Below are 12,907 nucleotides of genomic sequence, written 5' to 3' on the forward strand. Positions count from 1 at the left end.
GTCGCAGTGCACCTCCGGAACGTGCACAAGGTTCGAAACAGGGACGAGAGCAAAGTATTGTGTGAAATGACCACGGGGCACTTCTTAATTCCCACCGGGAGATGCCCGGTGCGGGGATGCTCCGCTTCGGTTTGCCACTTGAGGAAGCACGTTGTGCGCTCACACACAGAAATGACCACCGAAGCCAAACAGAACCTGCTGCGCAGGTCCAGGTGGAATGCAGCCGTTAATTTTTTGCGCCTTTTAAGAACCACCTGTCCGGATCCACCGATGGTCTCCCGGCTGGACCTAACCAGTCCCGAGCCGGTCACTCCTGAGAGGCAGCCCAGCCCAGAGCTGGAGACCGAGGGGAGGCAGCACGCCGAGCCGTCCCACGCCCGGGTGGCATCCCGGTCAGCCCGGGACACCCCAGTGCAGCCCCAAGTGACACCGTGGGCCTTTCCTGAAAAGGATGCCCTCCGAGAGAACATCCGTAAACTCGTGCAGGAGTCACAGAAGGAGGTAAGTGAATATTCACTTTGAGGAAAATGTGTATTACTTTACGTGAGTGCATGAGCTTCTCTTTTCAACAGCCCGAAGAGAGGAAGGTCAGGGCGCACCCAGCTTTACAAAGCCTCTTTTTGGAGTGAAAACGGGGAAGAACCAGCAACTTTCCCTTCCCTCCTGGTGTCCGTAAGTGTTAGCAGGGCGGCTGTGGCTCAGTGGGGGGAGCAGTCATCACACAATCGGGGGGCTGTGAGTTGATTCCTGTCTCCCCCTGTCTGTGTGTCTGTGAATAAGAAACATGTCTTTTCTTCCAGACGACTACATGACCGGATACCAGGACTACATTTTCCACCCAGCAGGCACTCCAAAGGTCCAGGAGCACTGCATCACGTATGCCACACGGGCTAAGATGTTCATCACTTTTATGATGGCCGGGTGGGACCGGTCCCGTTACTGGGACTGGTCGTTTCTAACGAACATCGAACACCTCAGGACGTAAGTTTGTAGCCCAGTGGAGCATTTACACTCTGTGTTAGAGTCTGGCTGATTCAAAGTTGTCTTCCAACAGCTTCCCCATCGTTCTTGAAGCTGTGGGTAAAAAGGTGACGACAGTCACCCAATATCTCACCAACGCCCTGTCCTTTGCCAGCTACTTCCAGAGTAGCCCGCCACCCAACAGCTGCGTCTGCCGGCGGTCGATGCGAGTCATCACCAATGAGCTCACGAAAGCCATCCGTGACTTGGGGCGGCCTACCTCTGTCCACCAGCAGAAGGTGAAGGCCCAGAAACTGCGGCATCTGGTGCCCAAAGAAGACCTTGCAAGGTGCCTGGATGTCGCCAGGTCCAGGATGCCATCCCTCCTTGGTAATATTTGATGTTGCCCACTGATTTTCTTTCTCCCCAGTGCCGCTCCATAACCATGTGCCTATGTCCAGATGCTGTGGAGCGGGCCCCATTAAAGAACCGCTATGCCCGGTACAATTTCCTGGGCCACTTGGCAGCCTACCTCAGCTGCCTGTATGGTCACAGGTCCGTCGTGCTGATCAACATGACCGTTAGGGAGGTCTTAAGCGCAGCCGGGGACGACGAGGCTGGGTTCGTCATCGATGTGAGAGTGCCCCCCTCCCCTCTCTATGGTGGGAGCTTCCTCCACACGCACTAAGTCGTTTTTACCTCAAACATGTATTTGCAGGTGGCCAAGCACAAGACAGTGGGGACTTACGGGGTGGCGCAAATATACCTCAACGCAGAGGAATATGGCTGGTGCCGGAGATGGATCCAGCTTTTGCGCCACTCCGTCCCTACCAACCACTACTTTTTCAGTGGCTTCGGCAAAGGACCAGCGAAGGACCTGGTCAAGCACATGTTGCAGGCTTGGAAGGCAATGGGCCTCCGAAGAAGACCCACCTTCCTCGACCTGCGCACGGCTGTCTGCATATATGCAAGTGACACAGTCAGTCCAGTTGCCGTTACAGACATACAGCAATTGACAACCGCTTCCTCTCGTTTCAGAACTTTGAGAGGAACCAGGACCCACTGGTCAGGGAGAGTGTGGCGAAATTCATTTGCCACAGTGTCGCGATGCAGGAGCGCTTTTATGCGCTCTACCAGACGGTCCAGAGAGCTCGGAAGATGCGTCAGTGCTTCGTTGCACTGAGCTGCCAGGACGAGCCCTGCTGAAGATGGGCCTGGGACCTAGGCTGAGGCACGAGCCGTCCTCCCGGGCACCCCCTCCCAGCTGCAGGGGTGCCAGGTCACAGTCGCCCTGCAACGGCTGCCCTCCCAGGCCTCCCAACCATTGATTTCCATCAGCGAAACATTGTGAATAAAATATCTGAAAAGACACGTTGTTTGAATTACTTTTTTTGGCTGTTTTTAAACAGCCAAGCACACACCCTCCGTCATACCCACACACAGCTGGATGTCAATTACATTGACTGCACTCTAACCAGTGGGCTTGCATTTGAGGTTCAGGCATATTCTTTCAGTCATTTCAGCATTTCATTACAGACCGGTGAAACACGGGTTTGAAATTACAACTTACTGTTCAGCAATCCTCAGCCTTACCTGTTGAGCTATAAGTTTTCTGTATATGTAATCTGTGAATGGGAGGGTGACCACGAGTTTGCCGAAAACTATTTGAATTATAGTGCAATACACACAAGACAAAGTAGTGGTTTTAAAGATGTTTGTTTTGTGTTTCACCAAAGTTCACAATTTGATGAAATTATGTACTAAATTTAACCGCTTGAATGGCTCTTTTATTAGACATAATTCTATCTTTACGAGACAAAGAAAACAAGCAGACTCAAAGAAAACGAAATACAAGGCGGGGGCTAACATTCACACAAACACTTTTTCAATGGTAAATTTATCAACGTGTCTGGATGTTGAAATAACGTTTTTCAACTGACATATTTCAGCAAAATGTTTAGAAGTCATGATTTTAAAAATACTGACGATTACATATACATCTAAAAAATGTTGATATTTCAATGTTGAATCCACAGTGAGTTTACGACACAACTTCAACCATGTAGTGTCAACGTTGTTTTGACATTGAATTAACGTTTTTCATCAACTGACATTATTTCAACAAAATTTCAACGTTTAAGGTTTGTTGAATGCCAGATCAGGTACGAATGTGAACGTAACTGTCACATCTAAATGAGGTCCTATAGTGACGTCTGAATTGGACCTGTTTTGCACGTTCTCCTGACGTCTAGATGTGGTCCTTTACAGATGTCCAGATCAGGTACAGCTGTGAACGTCAGGATTACATCTAAATGAGGTCCAATAATGACGTCTGAATTGGACCTGTTTTGCACGTTCTCCTGACGTCGAGATGTGGTCCTTCACAGATGTCCAGATCAGGTACGAATGTGAGCGTCAGGATTACGTACAAATGAGGTCCAATAATGACGTCTGAATCTTGGCTCTATTTTGTACATTCTGCTGATGTCTAGATTTGGTCTTTGGATGACGTCCAAATCCTGAACGTCATCATGACATCAAAAAAAGGTCCAATAATGACATCTGAATGAAATGGTCTTTGACTGACCGACCCAATAATGACCTGATCTGCACGTCTTCCTGACGTCAGATGTTTGGTGGGAAACAGCCAAGCACACACCCCCCGTCATACCCACACACAGATGGACAGCTGGATGTTGCAGCGGGAAACCACGAGCTCCATCCCGGGTTAAACAGCCAAGCACACACCCTCCGTCATACCCACACACAGCTGGATGTTGCAGCGGGAAACCACGGCCTCCAGCCGGGGTTAAACAGCCAGGCACACCACACTCCTGCACCACGCACTCCGCTCGAACCTGCTGACCCACACTTAAGCACCCCTCCCCTGGCTAAACACCTCCAGGCCACCTGCTGGAGCTCCATGCCCCTGGGACTCCAGACCCTGGAGTCCCAGGGGCAGGGAGCTCCAGCGGGTCGGCCTGGATGTGCTTAATCCGAGGAGGGGTGCTTAAGTGCGGGTGCGCTGGCTCGGCCGGAGGGCCTGGTTGGACTGGGGCTCCACCATGGCTATGAGAGCCGTGGACCGGGACCCACGAGGGGGACACCAGCCGACCTCAGCCAGGCAGCAGGAGCTCAAGCCTGGCTATGAGACCCATGGACCCGCACCGGGACCCATGAGGGGGACACCAGCCAACCTCAGCCAGGCAGCAGGAGCTCAAGCCCGGCTATGAGAACCACTCAGACGGCCCGGGAACCAAGTGTTTGGAACCGGCGAGTTTCACCCAGTAAGCTCACCTAAAAGAACCATGGATCCGGACCGGGAGACACCAGGGGGGACCTGGGAGCTTCACCCATGAGCAGGGACCACAGCCCGGCTAATATTATCATGCAGCCCGCCTGGGACGCCCACCAGGGGGAGCCAGCTGACCTTAGCCAGGCAGCAGGAGCTCAAGTCCGGTTATGAGAACCATGGACCCGGACTGGGAGACACCAGGGGGGACCCACAGAGGCTCAACCATACAGCAGGAGCTCCAGCGCGGCTATGGGAAACATTCAGATGGCCCGGGAACCAGGGACTGGAGGTGTCTGCCCCGGGGCCGGGCCCCAGACAGACAGTTACACATTTGACCCGCTGTCCTAGGGGACACTTCGGACGGAACCAGCTACTAGATGGTTCGATTAGTCTTTCGCCCCTATACCCTGGTCAGACGACCGATTTGCATGACAGGACCGCTGAGGGTCTCCACCAGAGTTTCCTCTGGCTTCGCCCTGCCCAGGCATAGTTCACCATCTTCCGGGTCCTATCGCACGCGCTCAGGCTCCACCTCCCCAACGGGGCGGGCGAGACGGGCAGGTAGTGCGGCCGGGAAAAGAGGCGCGGGGTCCCCCGGGATCCCACCTCAGCCGGCGAGGGCGCCGGCCTTCACTTTCATTGCGCCGCGGGGTTTCGCTGGGAACCCTCTGACTCGCGCGTCCATTAGACTCCTTGGTCCGTGTTTCAAGACGGGTCGGGTGGGTAGCCGACATCGCCGCGGACCCCTTGCCTCCCTTTGGAGAACGTGGGCCGGTCCCCACCCTGGGTGGCACGACGCAGTCGGGGCGCACTGAGGACAGTCGGCCCCGGTTGACAGCCGCGCCGGGGGCGAGGGGGCCCCATCCCTCTGTGAGTCCGGCCTGACCCCCGGCCGGCGGAGAGAGGGAGCAGAGGGTAACGTAAGTCCCGCAGCCCAGGGGGGAAGTGGCGAAGTCGGGGCATGGGGACACTGTAGAGCTTGCGGCGCGGGGGCCGCGAGCCACCTTCGCCATGCGGACCCTTCCTGGCCGACCCGGAGCCGGTCGCGGCGCACTGCCGCGGAGGAAATGCGCCCGGCGGGGGCACAAGCCAGCACCGGAGGGGAGGTCCCGCGAGGGGATCCTCCGAGAACCACCGGGCGACCGCGGACTGCGCGGACCCCACCCGTTTACCTCTTAACGGTTTCATGCCCTCTTGAACTCTCTCTTCAAAGTTCTTTTCAACATTCCCTTACGTCCCTTGTCTACTGTCGGTCTCGTACCGGTATTTAGCCTTAGATGGAGTTTACCACCCGCTTTGGGCTACATTCCCAAACAACCCGACTCCGGGAAGACCGGGCCCCGGCGCGACGGGGGCCGTTACCGGCGTCACACCGTCCACGGGCTGAGCCTCGATCAGAAGGACTCAGGCCCCCGAGCGACACCGGGCAGGCGGTCTTCCGTACGCCACATTTCCCACTCCCGCCCGTCGGCCGGGGATTCGGCGCTGGGCTCTTCCCTCTTCGCTCACCGCTACTGAGGGAATGAGCTCTCCACTTATTCCTAATAGTGGAGATGAACGTCAATACAGGAATGGAGGGAAATAATGATTAACACTAGAACTGCCAGCATTGTTACACCCCCTCCAAAGGCCGCAACGGTCAGCCAGACCGTCATACATTTTGCTGTGTTTTTGCGCAGGAGCGCAACAGGTTCTTTTTCTGTAATCTAATGTATTGGAAATAATAATAATAATAATAATAATAATAGATTTTATCTGTAATGCACTTTATATTTAAAATCAAATCTCAAAGTGCTACAAGATGCACAGGGTTAAAAACAAGCACAGGGTAAAAACAATACAATACAGCACACTTTAAGCAACATTATTGTTGGTATGCCTTTCTGAAGAGGAAGGTCTTCAGTCCTTTTTTAAAAGTGCCCACCGTCTGTGGGGCCCTAAGGTAGTTTGGGAGAGCGTTGCACAGACGGGGAGCTACGGCTTCAAAGGCCCGGTCCCCCATGGTTTTGAGCTGAACCAGACGATGCAGTTGGCCTGACCGGGTCCGGGCAGAGGTGTGTGGTGTGAGCAGTTCAGTGAGGTAGGTGGGGGCCGCACCGTGCAGACAGTGATGGGTGTGCAGGAGGATCTTGTACTCTATACGGGCCTGAATGGGAAGCCAGTGGAGAGTGCGAAGAATGGGAGTGATGTGCTCATATTTCCGCACCCTCATCAGCACTCTGGCATCGCTGTTCTGTACATACTGGAGCTTTTGGAGACTCCTGCCAGAGATCCCGATGAGGAGTGCATTACATTAGTCCAGCCTGGAGGAAACAAAGGCGTGGACAAGCTTCTCTGCAGCAGGGAGGGAGAGGGAGGAACGTAGTCTGGAAATGTTACGAAGGTGGAGGAAGGATGTTTTATTAACTTTGGATGTTATTAAGTTTATTAAGTAAGGATGTTAAATTAAGAAAAATAAACAAAATATTAAGCCAAGAGTATCAGCAAACCTTTTAATGCCTCATGTTTGCTTTATTAATGCCTCAAATCAGGTTTTAAAATTGATTTAATTTTTACGGTGCACATTTCAGCAACGTCACCTCTCACTCACACTCCGCACACTCGTTTCCCTGATAAACACGCACACACACGCCAACACACACAAAATAGTTGTATTATTAACCGTCAATAATAATCAAGAACATATTAAAAGTAGTAAAATAAGTCTCCCCGGCTGCGCACCAGGACGGACACCTTCCCACGCGGTCCCGTCCTCACCCTGCTCATTTGATTCTGGGACTGCAGGCTCCACAGGACAAAGGTATTTATTCAGAAAATATATTTGTTCAAAAATTAATTTTTGGAAACGAAAAATACATGGTTTGCTGTACTTTGATGGAGGATATAATATTTTACCTGTATCTGTAATTGGCACCTCTGGAGACGCTGCAGTGCTCCTGCTGTCAACTACCATGTTCGCTGTTGTGTTGAGATTTATTACATTAGTTTATTTATTTTTCACACCATTTATGTTATTATAATTTAGTTGTAAACTGACAGTAGCCTACAGTAATTCTCTATACCTGGAGGTGACGCGTGAGCACTTTCATGTGCCACTGCAGGTTCTGCGCTGTACAAGCAGACACTTTCAGCACACGGCGGGAAACATAGGAGCCTTATTAGGGACCGAGCCCCGGAGGGCAAGGTGGCCGCAGGCCACCTTGCCCGTAGGGCAAGGTCTCTATTGTTATTCGTGTGTTTCTCGTTCTCGTTCTTCTTCATTAGGGACCGAGCCCCGGAGGGCATGGTGGCCGCAGGCCACCATGCCCGTAGGGCAAGGTCTCTATTGTTATTCGTGTGTTTCTCGTTCTCGTTCTTCTTCTTCGTTATTATACTGACCTACCAACTAAACGCGAATTTGACCCCCTGAACATGCACGAAAACTCACCAAATTTGGCACGCACATCGTGACCGGCGAAAAATTTTATAAAATACAAAAACGAAAACCATCAGCTCTCTAGCGCCACCTATATCTCGAAAAACGTCTAAAACAGTCGCTACGGCCCGCAGGAATGTCGTAGAGAGATCAAACCAACACTCACGCGTTCGTCTCATCGAGATCTAAAATTCACGCGCTCAGACCCCTGACCTAAATCAAACAGGAAGTCCGCGATTTCCCTTTCAAAGTAAAATTTTGCTCAAAATCACTCCTCACGAAAAAATTATCTCCTCCGAGACCGTTTGTCGTACAAACATAAGAGTCACGCGACGTGAAAGAGGACAATTTTCTCTACAAAAGTTGTGAACAACTTTGTCAAAAGTCTAACGGTGTGGATTTTATTAGCGTTCAAAGTTGGAAGTCTGAAATCCTGCCTTGCTCCGGCCCTCATCCGTTATAATGGGGAAAAAAGGAAAAAAGTCGCCTTTTTTCAGCACCTCGAACAAGTGCTGACTGCGGCTAAACCGTGACTCCTATCAACAAACCGAACACACGCAAAGTTCCAGCAGGTTCTCCCGAACAAGATGATGTAACATAAGTGGGGAAACTATTATGATATTTGTACGTTTACACAGGTAAGAAAAGGTGTGCGCTCTGCATTTTTTGTGCTCTCAGTTATAATGGAGCCGGATGGGGAAAAATCTTGCGCTTCTCACAAGCTGAGGCCTCTGAGGCCCAAACTAAAAGTCTGACCTCTCTGAAAGCCTCACCAACTGAAAGACAACAAATTTTCCTATCAAACGTGATATTTTTTGTTCAGTTTTGCCAAACAGCAAAGGAACAAGGAGCAGTTGTTTCCCCAAAAAAGACTTTTATTTTCTCCTCTCTCCACTCTAACTGAAATGACCATATATGGGCATGCGGTGCAGTTACACAGCTGACAGCAGCTGTCAATCAAACTCTGACACTCAGTGCCTTCATTCAGTGACTCTCAAAAGCAGATGGGAGAAGCTAACAACTCCATGTTAGTGGATGGGAGATGCTAACAACTCCATGTTAGTGGATGGGAGATGCTAACTACTCCATGTTAGTGGATGGGAGATGCTAACTACTCCATGTTAGTGGATGGGAGATGCTAACAGCTACATGTTAGTGGATGGGACATGCTAACTACTCCATGTTAGTGGATGGGAGATGCTAACTACTCCGTCTTAGTGGATGGGAGATGCTAACTGCTCCATGTTAGTGGGTGGGAGATGCTAAGAACTCCATGTTAGTGGATGGGAGATGCTAACTGCTCCATGTTAGTGGATGGGAGATGCTAACACCTACATGTTTGTGGATGGGAGATGCTAACTACTCCATGTTAGTGGATGACAGATGCTAACAACTCCATGTTAGTGGATGGGAGATGCTAACTACTCTATGTTAGTGGATGGGAGATGCTAACTACTCCTTGTTAGTGGATGGGAGATGCTAACTACTCCTTGTTAGTGGATGGGACATGCTAACAAGTCCACTATTACAGATGCTAACAGCTACATGTTAGTGAATGGGACATGCTAACAACTCTATGCTAGTGGATGACAGATGCTAACAGCTACATGTTAGTGGGTGGACGTCTCAGTCGCTGGCCGGCGGGGAGGCTCGGTCCCGACCAATGCCGCTTGCGGCTTTAATTAGGGACCGAGCCCCGGAGGGCAAGGTGGCCGCAGGCCACCTTGCCCGTAGGGCAAGGTCTCTATTGTTATTCGTTCGTTTATTGTCGTCGTCGTTCTCTATTATTATACTAACGCCCAAATAAACGCCAATTTGACCCCCTAAACATGCACGAAAACTCACCAAATCTGGCACGCACATCATGACCGGCGAAAAATTTGATAAAATGGAAAAATTCACCTCATCTGCTCTCTAGCGCCACCTAGAAACAGTAAAATAGGCGCCACGGCCCGCAGGAATGTCGTAGAGAGATCAAACCAACACTCACGCGTTCGTCTCATCAAGATCTACATTTCACGCACTCACACCCCTGACCTAAATCCAACAGGAAGTCCGCTATTTCCCTTTCAAAGTAAAATTTTGATCAAAATCACTCCTCACGAAAAAATTATCTCCTCCGAGACCGTTTGTCGCACAGACATAAGAGTCACACGACGTGAAAGAGGACAAATTTCTCTACAAAAGTTGTGAACAACTTTGTCAAAAGTCTGACGGTGTGGATTTTATTAGCTTACAAAGTTGGAAGTCTGAAATCCTGCCTTGCTCCGGCCCTCATCCGTTATAATGGGGAAAAAAGGAAAAAAGTCGCCTTTTTTCAGCACCTCGAACAAGTGGCGACTGCGGCTAAACCGTGACTCCTATCAACAAACCGAGCACATGGAAAGTTCCAGCAGGTTCTCCCGAACAAGATGATGTAACATAAGTGGGGAAAATATCATGTTATATGTATGTTTTCACAGGTAACAAAAGGTGTGCGCTCTGCATTTTTTTTGTTCTCAGTTATAATGGAGCCGGATGGGGAAAAATCTCGCGCTTCTCACAAACTGAGGCCTCTGCGGTCCAAACTAAAAGTCTGACTGCTCTGAAAGCCTCACCAACTGAAAGAAAACAAATTTTCCTATCAAACGTGATATTTTTTGTTCAGTTTTGCCAAACAGCAAAGGAACAAGGACCAGTTGTTTCCCCAAAAAAGACTTTTATTTTCTCCTCTCTCCACTCTAACTGAAATGACCATATATGGGCATACATTGCAGTTACACAGCTGACAGCAGCTGTCAATCAAACTCTGCCACTGATTGCCTTCATTCAGTGACTGTCAAAAGCAGCTGGGAGAAGCTAACAACTCCATGTTAGGGGATGACTGATGCCACCAGCTCCATGTTAATGGATGGAACATGCTAACAACTCGATGTTAGTGGATGGGAGGCGCTAACTACTCCATGTTAGTGGATGGGAGATGATAACTACTCCATGTTAGTGGATGGGAGATGCTAACTACTCCAGGTTAGTGGATGGGAGATGCTAACAGCTCCATGTTAGTGGATGGGAGATGCTAACTACTCCATGTTAGTGGATGGGAGATGCTAACAACTCCATGTAAGTGGATGGCAGACGCTAACTACTCAATGTTAGTGGATGGGACATGCTAACTACTCCATGTTAGTGGATGGGAGATGCTAACTACTCCATGTTAGCGGATGGAAGATGCTAACTACTCCATGTTAGCGGATGGAAGATGCTAACAATTCCATGTTAATGGATGGAACATGCTAACAACTCAATGTTAGTGGATGGGAGACGCTAACTACTACATGTTAGTGGATGGGAGATGCTAACTACTCCATGTTAGTGGATGGGAGATGCTAACAACTCCATGTAAGTGGATGGCAGACGCTAACTACTCAATGTTAGTGGATGGGACATGCTAACTACTCCATGTTAGTGGATGGGACATGCTAACTACTCCATGTTAGTGGATGGGAGATGCTAATTACTCAATGTTAGTGGATGGGAGATGCTAACTACTCCATGTTAGTGGATGGGAGATGCTAACTACTCCATGTTAGTGGATGGGAGATGCTAACTACTCAATGTTACTGGATGGGAGATGATAACTACTCCATGTTAGTGGATGACAGATGCTAAAAGCTACATGTCAGTGGATGGGAGCTGCTTCCAACTCCATGTCAGTGGATGACAGATGCTCACAACTCCATGGTAGTGGATGACAGAAGCTAACAAATGGATGTTAGTGGATGGGACATGCTAACAACTCTGTGTTAATGGAAGACAGATTCTAACAGCTTCATGTTAGTGGGTGGACGTCTCAGTCGCTGGCCGGCGGGGAGGCTCGGTCCCGACCAATGCCGCTTGCGGCTTTAATTAGGGACCGAGCCCCGGAGGGCAAGGTGGCCGCAGGCCACCTTGCCCGTAGGGCAAGGTCTCTATTGTTATTCGTTCGTTTGTCGTTCTCCTCTATTATTATTATACTAACGCCCAAAGAAACGCCAATTTGACCCCCTGAACATGCACGAAAACTCACCAAATTTGGCACGCACGTCGTGACCGGCGAAAAATTTTATAAAATGGAAAAACGAAAACCATCAGCTCTCTAGCGCCACCTATATCCTGAAAAACGTCTAAAACAGTCGCTACGGCCCGCAGGAATGTCGCAGAGAGATCAAACCTACGTTGACGCGTTCGTCTCATCGAGATCTACATTTCACGCGCTGACACCCCTGACCTAAATCCAACAGGAAGTCCGCTATTTCCCTTTCAAAGTAAAATTTTGCTCAAAATCACTCCTCACGAAAAAATTATCTCCTCCGAGACCGTTTGTCGTACAGACATAAGAGTCACGCGGCGTGAAAGAGGACAAATTTCTCTACAAAAGTTGTGAACAACTTTGTCAAAAGTCTAACGGTGTGGATTTTATTAACGTTCAAAGTTGGAAGTCTGAAATCCTGCCTTGCTCCGGCCCTCATCCGTTATAATGGGGAAAAAAGGAAAAAAGTCGCCTTTTTTCAGCACCTCGCACAAGTGGCGACTGCGGCTAAACCGTGACTCCTATCAACAAACCGAGCACACGTAAAGTTCCAGCAGGTTCTCCTGAACAAGATGATGTAACATAAGTGGGGAAATATGATGATATATGCATGTTGACACAGGTAAGAATTGGGGTGCGCTCTGCATTTTTTTTGCTCTCAGTTATAATGGAGCCGGATGGGGAAAAATCTCGCGCTTCTCACAAACTGAGGCCTCTGCGGTCCAAACTAAAAGTCTGAATGCTCTGAAAGCCTCACCAACTGAAAGACAACTAATTTTCCTATCAAACGTGATATTTTTTGTTCAGTTTTGCCAAACAGGAAAGGTACAAGGAGCAGTTGTTTCGCAGAAGGAAACTGTAATTTTCTCCTCTCTCCACTCTAACTGAAATGACCATATATGGACATGCAGAGCAGTTACACAGCTGACAGCAGCTGTCAATCAAACTCTGACACTCAATGACTTCATTCAGTGACTCAGGAAAGCAGATGGCAAAAGCTAACTACTCCTTGTTAATGGATGGGAGATGCTAACGACTCCATGTTAGTGGATGGAACATGCTAACAACTCCATGTTAGTGGATGACTGAAGCCACCACCTCCATGTTAATGGATGGAACATGCTAAGAACTCCATGTTAGTGGATGGGAGATGCTAACTCCTCCATGTTAGTGGATGACAGATGCTAGC

At 49.5% G+C, this 12,907-nt stretch overlaps 2 long non-coding RNA genes across 3 annotated transcripts in view; one reads left to right on the forward strand and one right to left on the reverse strand.

Moving 5' to 3' along the window:
* Positions 1-4,668, forward strand: part of LOC115385873 (uncharacterized) — an 18,781-nt gene extending 14,113 nt beyond the window's left edge. For both annotated transcript variants that reach the window (XR_003931198.1, XR_003931197.1), the window contains exons 4-6: positions 1,041-1,042; positions 3,764-3,768; positions 4,604-4,668. This is a non-coding gene — a long non-coding RNA (uncharacterized LOC115385873). The remainder of the gene's footprint in view (positions 1-1,040; positions 1,043-3,763; positions 3,769-4,603) is intronic.
* The window catches only part of LOC115385872 (uncharacterized), a 14,039-nt gene extending 1,777 nt beyond the window's left edge, over positions 1-12,262 (reverse strand). Inside the window, exons 1-2 of the long non-coding RNA XR_003931196.1 lie at positions 12,252-12,262; positions 4,438-4,442 (exon numbers count right to left, since the gene is read on the reverse strand). This is a non-coding gene — a long non-coding RNA (uncharacterized LOC115385872). The remainder of the gene's footprint in view (positions 1-4,437; positions 4,443-12,251) is intronic.
* Positions 12,263-12,907: the final 645 nt, after the last annotated feature.

This window comes from Salarias fasciatus, chromosome 3, assembly GCF_902148845.1.
Source record: "Salarias fasciatus chromosome 3, fSalaFa1.1, whole genome shotgun sequence".
Classification (NCBI taxonomy): domain Eukaryota; kingdom Metazoa; phylum Chordata; class Actinopteri; order Blenniiformes; family Blenniidae; genus Salarias; species Salarias fasciatus.